The sequence below is a fragment of the Bos grunniens genome, chromosome 8 (assembly GCF_055505025.1).
Source record: "Bos grunniens cultivar Pamir isolate PY7600 chromosome 8, Bosgru_T2T1.0, whole genome shotgun sequence".
Taxonomy (NCBI): Eukaryota; Metazoa; Chordata; class Mammalia; order Artiodactyla; family Bovidae; genus Bos; species Bos grunniens.
In genome coordinates, this window is record NC_141172.1 from 55,733,779 (window position 1) to 55,752,283 (window position 18,505).

The 18,505-nt window shown below is 35.3% G+C and overlaps 1 long non-coding RNA gene across 2 annotated transcripts in view; it reads right to left on the reverse strand.

The window, feature by feature from the left end:
- The window catches only part of LOC147367084 (uncharacterized), a 555,865-nt gene that overhangs the window by 355,547 nt on the left and 181,813 nt on the right, over window positions 1-18,505 (reverse strand). Inside the window, exon 2 of one of the 2 annotated variants that reach the window (XR_015169161.1) lies at window positions 6,733-6,858. The exons of the other annotated variant lie outside the window; for it this stretch is intronic. This is a non-coding gene — a long non-coding RNA (uncharacterized LOC147367084). The remainder of the gene's footprint in view (window positions 1-6,732; window positions 6,859-18,505) is intronic. 2 annotated transcript variants of the gene reach the window in all.

The following is an 18,505-nucleotide window of genomic DNA, read 5'->3' on the forward strand; positions in this document are numbered from 1 at the left end:
CTTGCATTTTCTTCTGAAATTAAAAAAAAAATGGGTTTTGAGAATGTATTTTTTTTAAAACCACAACTTAGAGAAAAGTAAAATACATTCATCTTCATTACCGAGAAAGTTAAGGTCACTCTGACCTTAGGAAGTAAGATGTCATTCAGGACCACCAGGGTTGGATGAATCTTCATTCCCTAGCAAGATTTCTCTCTGGTAAATCTAACCACCATTTTCATCTAATTCACAAATCCTTTTTCCATTTTTGTCTTTAACATTTGTGTTCCTATGTGGTCTAAAAGCTAAGAGCCTAGAGATCATGCTAATGAATACCACAATTCTGCTTTGAGAATATGTCCTGGAAAGGAATTCCTAAATTTTCAACATTAAAAATAGAGAAATCCTAATAGCATCTGTTTCGAATAATACACTCTAAACCAAGCATGCTGCAAATGGTCTATTTTGGTTATAGTTACTAAAAAAAGAACACAAACACTTTTCTATAGAACTTGCATTAAATCAGCCAGCGTTTTTAGAAACTGATGGGCAAACTGAGGTGCAGAAAGGTTATATAATTTGCTAAAGCTAACACAGCTAGTGACAAAGTCAGACTGAAAACCAAAGTCTTCTGGCTGTCATGATGAGAAAAAACTTAGTCAAATGAGAGTGTTAGAGTATGTAAACTAGGAAACTAATTGCTTGAATAATTAAGTATTAGGTTCGTACAAAAGTAACAGTGGTTTTTGCATTGCTGAAATTTGCCATTTGATATTGGAATACATTCTTAAATAAATGTGATTATGTTATACATCATTTTAATGTGTATGTATCACTCTTTTTTGCTAATGGATTATTACTTGCTTATTCTATATTTATTTTAGACTATGGAAATGATAATAGACAAAAAGAAAATTTGAACGATTTTCTTATTCAAATTCAAAATGGGTTGTAAAGCAGAGACAACTTGCAACATCAACAACACATGTGACCAGGTACTGCTAACGAACATACAATGTACTGGTGGTTAAAGAAGCTTTGCAAAGGAGACAAGAGCCTTGAAGATGAGGAGTGCAGTGGCCAGCCATCAGAATTTGACAGCTAATTGAGGGAATCACAGAAGCTGATCCTTTTACACTAAATGAGAAGTTGCTCAAGAACTCAACGTTGACCATTCTACGGTGGTAAGGTATTTTAAGAAAATTGGAAAGGTGCAAACAGCTCATTAAGTGGGTGTCTCATGAGCTGACTGCAAATCAAAAAAAAACAAAACACGTTTTTTGAAGTGTTGTCTTATTTTATGCAACAACAAACATGTCTCTTTGGATTGTGACATGCAACAATAAGTGGAATTTATATGACAACTGGCAATGACCAGCTCAGTGGTTGAACCAAGAAGGAACTCCAAAGCATTTCCCAAAGTCAAACTTGCACCAAAAAAAGGTCATGGTCACTGTTTGGTGATCTGCTGCCCATCTGATCCACTACAGCTTTCTGAATCCCAGCGACATCATTACATCTGAGAACTATGTTCAGCAGATCAATGAGATGCACCAAAAACTGCAATGCCTGTAGCAAGAACTGATCAACAGAAAGGATCCAATTCTTCTCCAGAATAACACCTTACCACACATCGCACAACTAATGCTTCAAAAGTTGAACAAATTGGGCTGTGAAGTTTTGCCTCATCTGCCAGTATTCACCTGACCTCTTGCCAATTGACTAGACTACCACTTCAAGCATCTTGACAGTTTTCTGCAGGGAAAACATTTACACAACCAGCAAGATGCAGAAAATGCTTTCCAAGAGTCTGTCAAATCCTGAAACATGGATTTTTATGCTACAGGAATAAACAAACTTATTTCTCATTGGCAAAAAAAATGTGGTGATTGTAATGGTTCCTATTTTGATTAATAAAGATGTGTTTGAGCCTAGTTATAATGATTTAAAATTCATGGTCGAAAATTGCAATTATGTTTGCATCAACCTAATAATTAGTGACTCTTACCTGTGTCAGTGCTGTAGATTGTAAGTTGCCACCTCTAGAATTTATTCAAGAAATATTCAATGTACAGGTTATATATTAATCAGCTATTACCTGTTCCTTATGTTTTCATTCAGTTGGACATGACTTAGCAACTGAACAACAACAACAAACCTTTTCCTTAAGGACCTTAGAGTGTTGTATGAAAATATTTTAGGTATGTTTCTTCATGAATATATTAAATATTACAGAGGCAAATCATAAAAGGTGGGCAGGTAATGTGGTGTAGCAATTTAGGGTGTGTGCTAAGGATATCCAGTTTTACTTCCTATCATCCTATCAACATTGGTGTTTAAATATATATAAGATTATATAGGTGGAACAGTGTACAGTGAAACACAGGTGGAACATCTCCACGAGCTTCTATCCAATTCCCCACAGAGAACCCCTGACTGACCATTAAGAATAAGCCACACACATACCTTCAAACCCAATGAGCCTGCAAGGTCATTGTCATATAACAAAGGCTTTCTGCTCTTCTTCTTAATCCCCCTGTACATTCCATTTGCTTTCTGGTCACAACTTCTGAGCCTATAGGCCTCTAAACACACCCCTTGACATAGTCTTGCCCCACAATGGGATAAAACCCAGCTCCACCCACCAGTGGGCAGGGATCAGTCCCTCCAACCAGGAAGCCTGCACAAACCTCTAGATTTGCCTTACCAACTAAAGGCAGACACCAAAAGAAAGAGAAACTAAAACTCTGCAGATGGCTGCTGCTGCTACTAAATCACTTCAGTCATGTCCAACCCTGTGCGACCCCATAGATGGCAGACCACCAGGCTCCTCTGTCTCTGGGATTCTCCAGGCCAGAATACTGGAGTGGGTTGCCATTTCCTTCTCCAATGCATGCATGCATGCTAAGTCGCTTTAGTCATGTCTGACCCTGTGCGACCCTATGGACAGAAGCCCACCAGGCTCCTCCGTCCACAGGATTCTCTGGGCAAGAATACTGGAGTGGGTTGCCATTTCCTTCTCCACTGCAGGTAGCAAATGGACTCTATAAACACAGAAAGTTAGACAAAATGAGATGGAATAAAACAATATCACAGATGAAATAAACAGAAAAATCTTCAACAGAATACTAGCAAACTGAATCCAGCAATACATTAAAAGGATTATTCATTCTGATCAACAGGGATTTATCCCAGGGATACAAGGATTTTTCAATATCCACAAATCACTCAGTGTGCTACACCACATCACCAAATTGACGAACAAAAACGATATGATCACCTCAATAGATGCAGAAAAATATCCTGACAAAATTCAACACCATTTATGACAAAAAACCCTCCAGAAAGTGGGCACCGAGGAAACCTATCTCAACATAATAAAGGTCATATATGACAAACCTACAGCTAACATCATACTCAATGGTGAAAAGCTGAAAACATTTCCTCTAATATCAGAAATAAGACAAGGATGTCCACTCTCACCACTTTTACTCAACATAGTTTTGGAGTCCTAGACACAGAAATCAGAAAAGAAAAATAATTGAGAAAGAAGTAAAACTGTCACTGTTTGCAGATGACATGATGCTACACATAGAAAATTGTAAAGATTTTACCAGAGAACTAATAGAGCTTATCAATGAATCTGTTAAAGTTGCAGGATACAAAATAAATACACAGAAAACCATCACAATTCTATACACTAACAATGAAAGATCAGGAAGGGAAATTAGAGAAACAATTTCATTTACCACTGTATCAAAAAGAATAAAATACCTAGGAATAAACCTACCTAAGGAGGTAAAAGACCTGTACTCTGTAAACTATAAGACACTGGCCAAAGAAACTGAAGATGACACAAATAGATGGAAAGATATACTATCTTCTTAAATTGGAAGAATCAATATTGTCAAAATGACTATACTACAAAAGGCAATCTAGAGACACAATGCAATTCCTATCAAATTACCAATGGCATTTTTTTTTCAGATCTAGAGCAAAAAAAAATCTTAATTGTAAGGAAACACAAAAGACAAATAGACAAATATACTCAAAATATAGACAAATAGACAAAGCAATCTCGTGAAAGAAAAACAGAGCTGGAAGAACCAGGCTCCCTGACTTCAGGCTATATTATAAAGCTTGAGTAATCAAAACAGAATGGTACTGGCACAAAGACAGCTTTACTGATCAATGAAACAGGATAGAAAACCAAGAAATAAACCCACACACATATGGTCAATTAACCTACAAAAAAGGAGACAACAATATACAATCAAGAAACAACAGTCTCTTCAATAAGTGGTGCTGGGAAAACTGGACAGTTAGATGTAAAAGAATGAAATGAGAACAGTCTCTAACACAATATACAAAAATAAACTCAAAATGGTCCAAAGACCTAAATGTAAGACCAGATACTATAAAATTCTTGGAGGAAAATATAAGCAGAACGCTCTTTGACGTAAATTACAGCAATATCTTTTTTTGGATCCACCCCCTTGAGTAATGAAAATAAAAACAAAAATAAACAAATGGGACCTAATTGCACTTAAAAGCATTTGCACAGCAAAGGAAACCATAAACAAAATGAAAAAACAGCCTGCAGAATCATAGAAAATATTTGCGAATGTTGTGACCAATAAGGGGTTAATCTCCAGAATATACAAACAGCTCATGTAGCTCAGTATCAAAATAAAACAAACAGCCCAATAAAAAATGGGCAGAAGACCTAAATAGACATTTCACCAGAAAAGACATACAGGTGACCAAAAGGCACATGAAAATATGCTCTACATTGCTAATGATTAGATAATTGCAAATCAAAACTATTATGAGGTATCACCTCACACTGGTGAGAGTGGCCATCATCAAAAAGTCTACAAGTAATAAATACTAGAGAGCATGTGGAGAAAAGGGAAACTTCTTATACTGTTGGTGGCAATGTAAATTGATAGAGCCACTATGGAGAACAATATGGAGGTTCCTTACAAAACTAAAAATAAAACTACTATATATGATCTAGCAATCTCACTCCTGGGCATATATCCAGAGAAAACCATAAGCCAAAAAAATACATGCACCCCCAGTGTTCATATAAGCACTACTTACAACAACCAGGACATGGAAGCAACTTAAATGCCCATTAACAGAGGAATGGATAAAGAAGATGTGGTACATATACAGAATGGAATATTACTCAGCCACTAAAAAGAACCAAATAATGCCATTTGCAGCAACATGGATGGACCTAGAGATTATCATAGTGAGTGAAGTAAGTGAATGAATGAGAAACATCATATGATATCACTTACATGAAATCTGAAAAGATGTACAAATGAACTTATTTACAAAATAGAAACTGACTCACAAACATGGAAAACAAACTTATACTTACCAAAAGGGAAAAGTGGAAGGATAAATAGGAGTTTGGAATTAACATAAACACACTAATATACATAAAAAATATAGCCAACAAGGTCCTACTGTATAGCATAGGGAACTCTGCTCCATATTCTTTAATAACCTATATGAGAAAAGAACCTGAAAAAGAATGGATATAGGTATTTGTATAACTGAATCACTTTGCCATATACCTGAAACTAACACAACATTATAAATCAACTATACACTAATATAAAAGAAAAAAGAATTATACAAACACATGCTTAACTGATGTGGAGATGCTATATCCTATGATGCTGCAATAAACTAAGCAACTGTTCCTTGAAAGAGACACCAAGTTTTGTTCAACTTCTGGTATATAACAGCATCTCTAGCACATAGTAAGTACTCAAGACATATTAATAAATAAATAAATGGATGAAGATCTCTAATATTTTCAGTGTTCTATCAATCTGAAATAACAAGCATTGCAGGTAGTCTAGATTTTGGACATCTGGAATAATTCTAAGAGCTAATCTTTCTTGTAAGTTTTTGTTGATCAAGCCTCAACCAACAATTCCTATCAAACACAAGGATTCATCTTGGGAACCCAAAAACTTCATGAATCTACCCCCAGTGAACACATGCACCAGAGTGCTGGAGAATCTACTTATAAATCCATATAACACCATGAATGCAATGAAACTAGTATTCACTAATGAGTCTTTTAATTTAAAAGACAATGGGCAGTAGAGATAGAGGTTGGATTTTAATAGTCTATTCAGGACTCTCCAAAGGAACTGTTTGGATTATACAGAAAGGTTTATTAGTCAATCTGATCTTGTCATCTGCATTATCAGAAAGGTAAACAAAAAATATTTCAAAAAAGTAAGATAAATCAGGTTGTCAGTCTGTCAGTATTCACAAGAAATGGGATTATTTTCTCAAATAAAATCAACATGTTAAAAAAGATCCTAGGGCAATACACCAGAATTTTTTGTGGAACTCTCTCTCCAGTATAATCACTAAGACAATTCATTGATCAGATGTCTAAGTTGAGGATTTGAATATTCTAACTCCAAAATCTAACGGTGAAGTCTGTTATATTACACAGATACAGCTTCAGTGAGCCTTTAGCACTCTGGGTATTGTGCATGTCCTCTAGTAATTCATCATCTGTGAATCTTGAGGGATTGGCTTTCACTGGGATTTGAAGTCTAGACTATTAGTGTGAGTAATGCTACAAATGAACAACCGTGGACCTAAGAACAATCAAGCTCAGTGGTGTGAAATGTAAAGAATCAAGAAAGCAGTCATGCTCAGCTGAGTGAAGTGAAGCAAAGGCACAAATAGGAGAGCAACTGGATAACAAACCTGAGGAAATGAAGAGTGACCTCCACGGTTCCAGACTGCTTCCACATACTTTCCTTCTGCCAGGCCCAGAGAAGAAGGGCTCAAATTAAATCACACACCAACATAAGATGTCAAGTGTCTTAGCTCCTAATTGCCAGGAAAAAAAAAGACAAAGAAATAAGAGTCTACAAAGAGTCCGCATATTGGTAAGCTATATTCCTTGTTAAAAATCAAGATCTACCTATGAATAGGGTGGGTTTATTGTCTGGAGTAATAATTCGTTAGTGGGCTCACAATATTATTTAATAATCTTCACAAGGGCACAATGGCTAACACAAAATATTGCTTCTTGAAGTGTTAAAATATTAATAGCAAAAGCAAAAATACTCAAAGCAAATAAAAAACAATATGACTTCCTAATTTCACTGAAATGAATGTGTTATGTACATGGCAGATTTTCTTGGCAAAAAGAATTTTTTTTCTTATCACCCAATTCAAATATTAAGGATGTGGAAAAATATATTTTTTTATTTTAAAAATGAACAGAAAATGTCTGGCCCTGACATTCAAAGAAGCAATAAGTCAGGATTCTAATGCATTGCTAGTTTAATGAAAACATCAAAAGTGATATGAAAAATATAATGTGTCTTGCCTGAGAGAAAAATAAAGTGAAATTGTAATCAGTTGCTAAAACTTAATCAATACAATAACATTGCAAAGTTTCTAGAGAGTGTTTTCTGTAATGAAAGTTTTGAGGTCACTAAGTTGTGGGTTTCTCTGAATTACATCATCAGATCCTCTCAGAAATGATGTTTATCATTGTCATCACCATAAACACAAACCCAGTAATTAAAATATTTGTGGATATGTTGACCATTAAAAGAGTCAAAAAACAGTCTCATTTTCATGTTTCCCTCATATCCTAAAACAATGCCAGTTTGGTGATTCAGCATGTTAGAAAGGGGGTTATATCATATTCCTAAATGTTTGATTCCATGAAGACCCATAAAGGCAATCATGGGTCACCCCTTTCTCTGTCCTTCAGGAAAAAAAAACAAACAGTTTGTAATCCTGAGGAAGGTCATGAATCCAATTTTAATACTCCTGGTTCTCCTAGTTAAAAATGGACTTTGCTTGAGAAAAAAAGTTCCTTTAAAAAAGCCAGTAATTTTCATTTATAATCTTCATATGTGGTGATGCTATCACAACAGGTAGCATTTTGAAACAAGGTTAAAAGGAGGTGGCTTGCAAAACTTATTTCTCCTTGCTCCAACAACTCTAATTCTTAAGTAATTCCTTTCCATGAAACTTCCTTAAACTAGCTCACGGCTTCAATGTTACCTTCTCCAAGAAAAATCCAAGTTCAAATTTCTTAACTACTGAAGAAGCAAAGCTCAAAGAACCAATAACAGAAGATATGGACTATTCCAGGCATAATTTGAGTATTTTTTCATTTCTGTCCCTATGTTCCATCCTATCCACCAAATCCAAATACATGTTGAGGAACCATATAACTGATGAAAATCTTATGAAAGATACCATGTTGCTAGCATGGCTGGCCCTGCTTAAGTTATGTTTTTTAAAGATTCTCTGTGGCAGAGATAAACCAGAGGCTGCACCAGTCACAAGCTGAGTGATAGAAGGCAAGTCATTTAAACTCTCAGAATCTGTTTTCTCACCTGGGAAATAAGGAAAATTCACAGAATTATTTGAGGATTAAATTAGATAGTATAGAATACAAATTAGATTGGCTATGTGAAGAGTCTAGAAAAAGCACTGGACATATGATGGCTAAAGGTTAACAATTAAATGAAACAATCTAACCCACTACTTTTCCTGAGAAGTTAATAACAATTATACAACCAAGTCGAAACACTTCTCAGAGTTAAATTCATCACCTTAAATGTTCTTATAAGAAAAAACTGGAGTGACTAAAGTTGTATTATGCACTCAATTAAGTAATTTATTAAAAAGAGTCAAAAGTATCTGAGAAAATAATCATAAAGGAAAATGAAGGTAGAAAGAATAAGAAAATAGAGGATTAAACAGATCTAAGAACTAGTTATTGGGGGAAAATAAACAATATGCAAATAAAATTCTAAAAAATTATATCAGAGTACTTATCTGGGTCTACTTAGAACAAAGTAGACATTCTCCTAGGAATACAATAATTGTTAATTAATAGATTCATCAATGTAATTCAGCACATTGATACATATTAAAGGAGAAAAACCTGTGTCATCTGAATAGAGGCTAAAATGTTCTTCTATAACCTTCAATATTCATTCATATCAATAAAAAAAGAAGACCTGAAAAATTAGTAAAATTAAATAAAAGAGGGGCTTAATTTGCTGTAAAATATATCCACAGTAAGCCTACAGCAAGCATCCTACTTCATAGGACATATTTAAAGCCTTTCTCACTAAATTCAGAAACAAAGCAGAAATAATGCATGCATAACTCCTTTCACACCTTCTACTGAACATTGTAATTATCCCAAACAATGCAATAAGATACAGACAGAAGAGGTAATAATTATAAGACAATGGATGCAAGGCACAAAATTATAATTATTAGTAAATGATATGGCTGGATTCATAAAAAGGTCAAGGAGAGTCACAGATAAAGGATTAAAATCAAAAGAACAAATGCAGCAAGTTAGTTGTGTACAATATCAACATTAAAAAAATTACATTTTTTTTCTACTAACAAAAACCAATTATATAATGCAATAAAAAATAAAAGCTACTTCTTAAGGGAATAAGAACTGTGAAGGATATAGCAATACATCTAATAAGAATTGCATCATCTTCCTAGAGAAAATTTTGTTTAAAGACCTAAATAGGAGACATGAACAATGTAGTGTGTATGGAAAGACTCTGTGTTTTATAGATATCACTTAAGCTCAAATTAATCCCTAGAGGCAAATAAATCCAATCAATTTAAATGGCTGGAATATGAAAATACAGCTCCAAAATTCACATGGAAGAGTGCCAAATGTTAAATACATTAGTTAGGATGCACTTGGCTACTAGTAACAGAAAACCCACCTAAAAAAAAGTCTAAACTGTGAAGAGGCTCTAAGTGTACATCCCGTCTATTTACAAGGCTGTTGTGTTACTTTCATATCCTGACTTCTCTATTTAATCTGGTTATGTTCAGAAGAGCATAACATTTCCAGAAGTCACACAAGAAGAAAGCAAACAGAGGCTGTATAGGGGTAGAAAAAATAATTCCACTATTCATTTTCAAAATGAGCGGGAAATACCCAGAGGTCTTCACATCTCACTGGACACATTTCATCACATGTTCAATCCTAAACTAATCACTGGCAAGCCGGAATGCAGTTGCCACAATTATTTAAAATAATTCTAACTGTATACCCCCCTAAACTTAGGATTTTAATGGTGTTCAAATCCCCAGAAGTACATCATTGCCCAGAACCTGAAAATGAACTAAAGTTCTATTAGCAAAACAGAATGAATGGAGAAGATGACCACTGGGTAGGCAGTTTTACAAAATGTATTCAGAATATACGTAGAATCCATTCAACCAATTTAACATTTACAAACATAAGCAAAAATACAAATAGGCAATTTACAAACAAATAAGGAAATACAAATGTCAAATAAGCATGTGAAAATATGGTCAATTTTACTAAGTGTTCATAGAAATGCAAATTAATACCATGACATGCCATCCCTTTCCATTAGATCAGGAGTTAGCAAGCTCTCTGTTAAAGGGATAGATATTAAATATTTTAGGCTCTGTGGCAAAGTGAAGGCTACTTTGTAGTTATGTATACAACTATTTTGGAGAAGGCAATGGCAACCCACTCCAGTATTCTTGCCTGGAGAATCCCAGGGACGGGGGAGCCTGGTGGGCTGCTGTCTATGGGATCACACAGAGTCGGACATGACTGAAGTGACTTAGCAGCAGTAGCAGCAGCAGCATACAACTATTTTAAATGTAACCATTTAAACATTTTTAAACCATTACTAGTTTACAGATTTATAATAAATGATAGTGGGTCAACTCCTTCTTTAAACAAATTTTTAAAAGCTTAATAATAGCAAGTGATAATGAAATGTAAGTAAGAGTGCCCTGTAATTGGGAAGGTTTATTGGTGCAACGGCTATGGAGAATGATATGGTATTACTTATGAAAAATAAAAATGTTCACACCCTATAACCCAGTATTTTCACTATTGGATATTCCTCCTAGAGAAGCAGTTGCACATACACACAAGAAAGCATGTGCAAAATGTTTACTGTATCATGATGTACTTTATGAAACACTGGAAAAATCTAAGTGTCCATCATCAGAAAATGGCTAAATAATCTGACTGGGATATATTTGTGTTATTTTTCTAAATGTATCAGCAACTAAAAACAAAAAACAACCAGCTCTATACAAGTATGGAAAAATGCTGAAGACATACTGATAACTCTCTAAAGAAAATTATAGAACATACAAAAGAAACATAAAATAATTTTATGCTAAGAATGCATAAAATAATAGTTATCTACTTTCTATAGGATAAAAAATGAGAGCCATAGGTATAGGGGATATGTTTGGAGTGACAGGCTAAACCCATAACTCTCATACTTTCAAGCAGTAGGAAGAGACCAGGTTCTAAGAATGCTTCCAGGGCTGCTGTATTTCTGGGGGGTTTGATATTTTATAAGAAGAAAGTATTCATACTTCATTTGTTTTTAATTAAAAATTTAAAAGCATATATAAAACATTTTGAGAACTGACACAGAAAAGTGAGAAAATATTCAGCTATAATAAGTTTAAATATCATAGCTAAAAATTCTATGTGTACATTAAAACATATATAGGTTCTGAAATACGATTTGAGAGTAAAATTCACTAAACATTTGGAATCCCAATATGCAAAGTTCAAAATTTAATGTCAATGAATGAACGGTTCTGATCTCCAAGAGTTGAACATAAGTCACTAGGGCTTTCCAACTAAGTACATTTATTTCATACTTAAGATAATGAAGGGGCTTATGACATGCCACCTCAAAATATGCCACTTTGGCATACTGAATATTTTGAACTGAGACACCTGAGAAAGAACAAACACAGGAAGAGTTTGCCCTTCCTACCAAAAATAGGTCATAAAACGTCGCATGAGAAGGATGCCTTCCTGGTACCAAAAAGAATAGAGAATAACGTCCTGTTAATCAGAAACAGGGAGCCAGTGCTAAAATGGTTCTGCATAAACAAGCTTATTAGTAGTAAAATAACCCTGATAATCTATTGGTTTTTGTCTTACCCTCATAAGTATCTCTTAGTCACTTCCCCACAATTTGTTGCCTCTACCGAGCCCAAATCTTTAAGATCTGGAAAATACCATTATTTTATTAACAAATAACTACTCTATTCTCACTCTGGAGCATTTCTGATGATGGGGATACAGCAGAAAACAAAGATATAGTAAAAGGTAAACTTTCTTATGTTGCAGCATTGTTTATACTCATTCCCTCTTAAAGATTTTTTTTTTAATTTAAACAAAATCTTGAACTTTTTATTCTGTATTGGGGTATAGCTGATTAACAATGTTATGATAATTTCAGGTGAACAGCAAAGCGAGTCAGCCATACATATACAAGGACCCATTCTCCCCCAAACCTCCTTCACCTCCAGGCTGCCACATAACGTTGAGTAGAGTTCCACGTGCTATAAAGTAGATCCACGCTGGTTATCCATTTTATATACAGTCGTGTGTACATGTTCATCCAAAACTTCTATGATTTTTAACTACCCTGTTCAAATATGATTAAAGCCTGCCCTCAGGCTGAAGGCCACAAAATAGAATCTGACCCATTAGATCCTTCCCCCCTCCATGTAATTCAGACTACCCTGTAGTAAAAGCTTAACTCAAAAGAGACTTGCTAACAGGTTTTTCTGTTCTTGGTTTGGCTGAGTGATGCAAGGACATGGAACTGATTCTTCTTGAAAAGTTCTTGGAAATTTATAATTTTGCATAAAGGATTTTCCTCTTGTGTACTTTTGAACCTAAAAGCCATAGTACTAGTAATGTAGTTAAATGTAGGAGAGGTAACATCTCATTTAAATATTCTAATTCATATATTCCCGTTTAGAAATAGTTATTAATGGACATGTACTGGAAAACATGGTATAGAACTTATAAGAAGGAAATAAAAGTGATACTGTTATGAAAAAATAGGTCACCTTACTGTGTGAAGAGGCTAAGTAGTGTATTCCCTCCTTATCACAGAGACAAGAAAACTATGGTAGCAGTAGTAAGGATTTCATTTGTCCAGGAAAAGAAAACAAATCTCATTTGATTAAAACTAACAGTTCTGAAAAAATTATTATCTAGCCTTTCTGATAATCTCAATTCTCCAATGATAGAAAAAAAATGGCTAAGAACTACCACTCTAGACCTAATTACAACCAGGAGAGGTATTATTTAGTGATAGGGAAGTGATAAAAAATCTTGGAAAAAATAAATCTTGTCATCTTAAATCATAATACCTATAGTATACAGTGTTGGGCAAAGCCTATAAAAATAGCCCACAGAGACAGATAGATATATTTCAAAAATAATACCATAATTCATGGTTCCATTGTACATGGTTCTAAGCATGATGCTTGACTCAAGATAGTCAAAAAGCCCTTACTGATGCAATTCCAGTTACAGAATGGCAAATCATCTTAAGTAAAAGAAATAAAAAGGAAATGCATCCAGTAAGCATATGTCCCAAGAATGGAAAAAAATAACTAATAACTGAGGATATATATGAAATCATGGCATTATGGAGCCTAAGTCCAAAGAAAGTGGACTTAGAGTTGTTCAGTGTTAAGGACAACAAAGACTTTAAAAAAATATAATTTCACAAATAAGGCAAACAAGGGAGGGCCAAGACCACTGCAAGGGACAAAAGGTGTTAAATTGAAGTTTGGCAGAAAGAAAACAGAACATCTAAATTCCTGCTTTTGCTTCTGATTTCTCTGCCAAGTATAGAACAAGCATTCCTAAGGGAATACAAAATCCAAGGGTAGTAAAGTTGTTTTTATATGAATTCAACTCATTTGGCTTAGATGAATTGTATCCCAAGGCTCTAAGAGAATTTATAAGTGAAATCATCCTTGTTTTATGGGAAATCTTAAAGAAGGGCAAAGGAAACAGAAAACTGGAAGGAAGCCAACATCAGCCCCACTTTCAAGTGGAAAATGACAGGTCTGGCAAACAAACCACTGGATACAAGGATGGATTGCTAAAGGAATGGGTGGTGAGTACCTAGAGGAGATGGCAGTCATCATAAAATGTCTAAGAATGTCTTGTCACATTCTACTTAATGTTTTGCTCTGAGACGATTACAGGACTTGTCTAACATGAGAATGTAGGACACAAAGTTTACGGGAACTTCCGCAAGCCTGCTAACAATCAGATAGTTTTCTTTTTAGATACTTTAGCATAGAATGGAGAACTATGGATTGAATGCTAAAAGAGATTATCAAATTAGTAACTGGAGGGTGTATTTTAGGAAAAGAGTAGTTGGACTGTGAAGAAGGCTGAGCGCCAAAGAATTGATGCTTTTGAATTGTGGTGTTGGAGAAGACTCTTGAGAGTCCCTTGGACTGCAAGGAGATCCAACCAGTCCATTCTGAAGGAGATCAGTCCTGGGTGTTCTTTGGAAGGAATGATGCTAAAGCTGAAACTCCAGTACTTTGGCCACCTCATGCGAAGAGTTGCCTCATTGGAAAAGACTCTGATGCTGGGAGGGATTGGGGGCAGGAGGAGAAGGGGACGACAGAGGATGAGATGGCTGGATGGCATCACTGACTCGATGGACGTGAGTCTGAGTGAACTCCGGGAGTTGGTGATGGACAGGGAGGCCTGGCGTGCTGCGATTCATGGGGTTGCAAAGAGTCAGACATGACTGAGTGACTGATCTGATCTCTGATCTGAGTGATTTGGGTAGTAATGAGTTGGTGTCCACCCACAAAGTAATGTTGACAAGTGTTAAGGGTTTAACTGTCTGCCCCACCAAAATAAGCCGAAGTCCTAGTCCCTGTACCTAGGAATGTGACCTTATTTGGAAATAGGGTATTTACTATTGTAATCAAGTTAATATAAGATCATTAGAGTAGGCCATAACACAATATGTCTGCTGTCCTTATGTTGTTGCTGTTCAGCTGCTAAGTCAAACTTTTTTTGCAACTCCATGAACTACAGCATGCCAGGTTTCCCTGGCCTTCACTGTCTCCCAGAGTTTGATCAAACTCATGTCCGTTGAGTCAGTGATGCTACCTACTATCTCATCCTCTGCCGCCCCCTTGTCCTATTGCCCTCAACCTTTCCCAACACCAGGGTGTTTTCCAATGAGTTGGCTCTTCGCATCTGGTGGCCAAAGTACTGGAGCTTCAGCTTCAGCATGAGAAGCATTTAATACTGAGTGAAGACAGAGATACACAGGACCAACACCATGTAAAAATGGAGACAGAGACTGAAATGCTACACCTGCAAGGTAATGCATGCCAAGGCTTGCCTGCAAACCAGCAGAAACTAGGACGAGGCAAGGAAGGATTCTTCTCTACCAGCTTCAGACAGAGCATGGCCCAGTCAACACATCATTTCAGACATCTAGTACTCAGAACTGTGAGAGCATAGACTTCTGCTGTCTAGGTCACCCAGGGGGTGGTATTTTGTTACAGCATCCCTAGGAAACTAATCACAGGTGTATCCCAGAATTGGGAGCCTGATTCTGACTCTGTCCATTCAACATTCCAAAAAGAACTGTGAAGATAATAGACATGCTAAAAAGGCTACTGAATAAACGTTGTAAGAATAAAAACGTACTTAAATAAAAATAATAACGTAACCCATTTAAGGGTGTTTCATCACCATTTAAAAATAGAACTACACAAGTACATGCAGAATTTACATTTCCAAGTTTTTCTTACCCAGGAATTCAAGAAAAGTCATTTTTTCTCTTAATAAATTAATGATGGATCTTTCCACCATTCTAACAACCAGAACTGGCATAGAATGTTTCATTCCAAATACAATGCATTAAAGAAGCTTGAAAAATGAGTCCCAGTTCCGAGGAAAGTGATCAAAAGAAATGATTTCAAAATCATGCCATATCAAAGTTTAAAAAAAGTGACAAAGTGACAGAGTTTAGTGTAGAGAAGACATGACTCAAAGCAGATACCACACTGCCTACAAACACTGAAGCAGCACCAGACGGTTTCTCCGTAACCTCAGGAGGCCTTACTAGTTTTCAAGGACTCTCACATTTCTTATTACTAAGGTGCAACAAGCAGTGTGCTACCTGCAGTTTATATCAATAATTAAAGTGTCACATTGTGGCTAATCACATAAATGCAATTTTCAATTAATCCCGAGACACCTTTCCCCACACATCCTAACATCCCTGAAATTAGCAGAGGTCTTAAACAATCAAAGATTGACAGGTTATAGTCATAAAGGAGTTTTCATCAACTGTGCGTGGACAAACTCACGCATAGCTTCGCTGTTCAGTTGAGAAATGTGCATTGCCGAGGCATCACCTGCCGAGTTCCACTGTCATTTAAAATGATTTCAGAAATACTCTACTTTGATTTAACAATGAAATGAAACTCTTGCATATGAAGAAAGGCATGGGAACAGAGCAAAAATGTGTATGATTGAAGAGCGAATATTAATTAGTAAAGGAAATATTAATCTTGGAAGGTATAATTGCAATTCCGTGGTTTTTTTGCAATGGAACAATCAAATTCTTTACTAGATTTAGGAAAATATGAAGCATGTTGGTATGTTTTGTAACCGATTTACATGCAAAAAAATTGCCTATCTCTTGGTAAGAGATACAATTAAAAGCAAGATGTACTGGCTGTATTTATTAGAATAGCTGAAAGAATATTCCAAACAAAAAGAGGCTGGTGTGATCCTTCCATGCCTCAAACAGCATACTAAGGCACTATATCGTAGTTTAATTGGTAGTATTTTTGTTCTAAGTGATATGTAACTAATGATACATTTTATGATTTATAATCATAGACAATAAAATATGACACTTTTTATTTATACAGAACTTGTAATTTACAAAGCATTCTCATGAATATCATTTTAGTTGACCTCAATAGATACATGAAATAAGCAGTCTATTTTTTTACAACCATTTAGGCTCAGAGGGTAAAGAATCTGCCTTTGCAGGAGACACATCTGACATGCAGGCCTGATCCCTGGGTCAGGAAGATACCCTGGAGAAGGAAGTAGCAACCGACTTCTGTATTCTTGCCTGGAGAATCTCATGGACAGAGGAGCCTGGCAGGATATAGTCCAAAATGTTGCGAAGAATCAGACAGGACTTCCTGTTTACAGAGAGAGTGTAATGGCCATGTGCAAATTACCAGATCATAATCTTAAAGCTAGAGGAGACTTTAAGACTTCCTGAAGACAGGAAGTCTTCATCATATAAATGGTAGTTTATAGAATATAGAAATCAGGGACTTAAGATCATAATCTTAAAGCTAGAGGAGACTTTAAGACTTCCTGAAGACAGGAAGTCTTCATCATATAAATGGTAGTTTATAGAATATAGAAATCAGGGACTTCACTGGTAATGGTTAAGACTCCAAGCCTCCAATGCACGGGGCATGGGTTTCTTCCATGATTGAAATTAAGATCCCAGATGGTACACAGTGTGACCAAAATAAATAAATATATAGAAATAATAATAAGTGGCATTTATTTAATTTACCCTTGTACTTATGTGTTAATATAAACCCTGTTTTGTATACTTGGGCCCTTATTGAAAATTAGACAAAAATAAAGAAGGGTCAATGTCATTAAGAATTAAAACTATAAAGCATGGTGTTCACATATACATCACTCAGTGGGTACTTTGCTTTGAGTTGTAATAATATGATGCATGTTCTCAGATGCTTCCAGTGAAACAGTGGGGACAGATTATAGTTTAACTAAATGAGTGTTAAATCACAGAAGCAGCACACAGGTTCTGAGTCTGCAGGAGGAGAATACTGAAGTTGTGAAAAAAAAAAAAAGAATCAGATAGGACTGAGTGACTAAACACACAACAGAGGAGAAAACTAAGCTCAATAGTTAATTAATTTGCTTATGGTCACATGTTTAACACATGGCAAAACTGAAACTAGGGTCAAAGACTCCTAATTCCTATTTCAGGGCTTTTTCTATTTAAAAAAAAATGATGCATTCATTTTTTTTCCTGGATATATTTATGTAAGTTAAAATCCAATGAAGATAACTTCTATAATATATAAAAATTCTTACTTTGCCTTTCAATAACCAAAAAATAAAAACAAAAATCTAGTGAAGAATTTATCTTTTCCAAATCATTTTCTCTTTTTACCTAGCACAAAGATAGGCTCAGAACATATAACTTCTGCAGGAAGTTGCTGCAAGTGATACAAACAAAAAAACCCAACTCTCTCTCCTGGGAAAGAATGAATAGCTTTGCCATTTTACCTCCACTAAAAATAATATAATTCTGAAATTAAATATTATTAACAAGATTTCATAATCTAGGCTTACACAAATGCATGACTACAACCAAACAGAATATGTAATTTCCGAATATCTGTCTGTCCTTTGAGGCAAATATTAACCTCTAACATACCTCCTTGACATAAAGCATACAAAATATTCTGATTCTTGGATTTAAAATGTTAAAGAACCATGGTGTATTAAAGTTTTGGATATTATCACAAATCTCACTTAATCATCTTATTCATACTATATCTTAATCTTGACAACAATCCTGTGAAA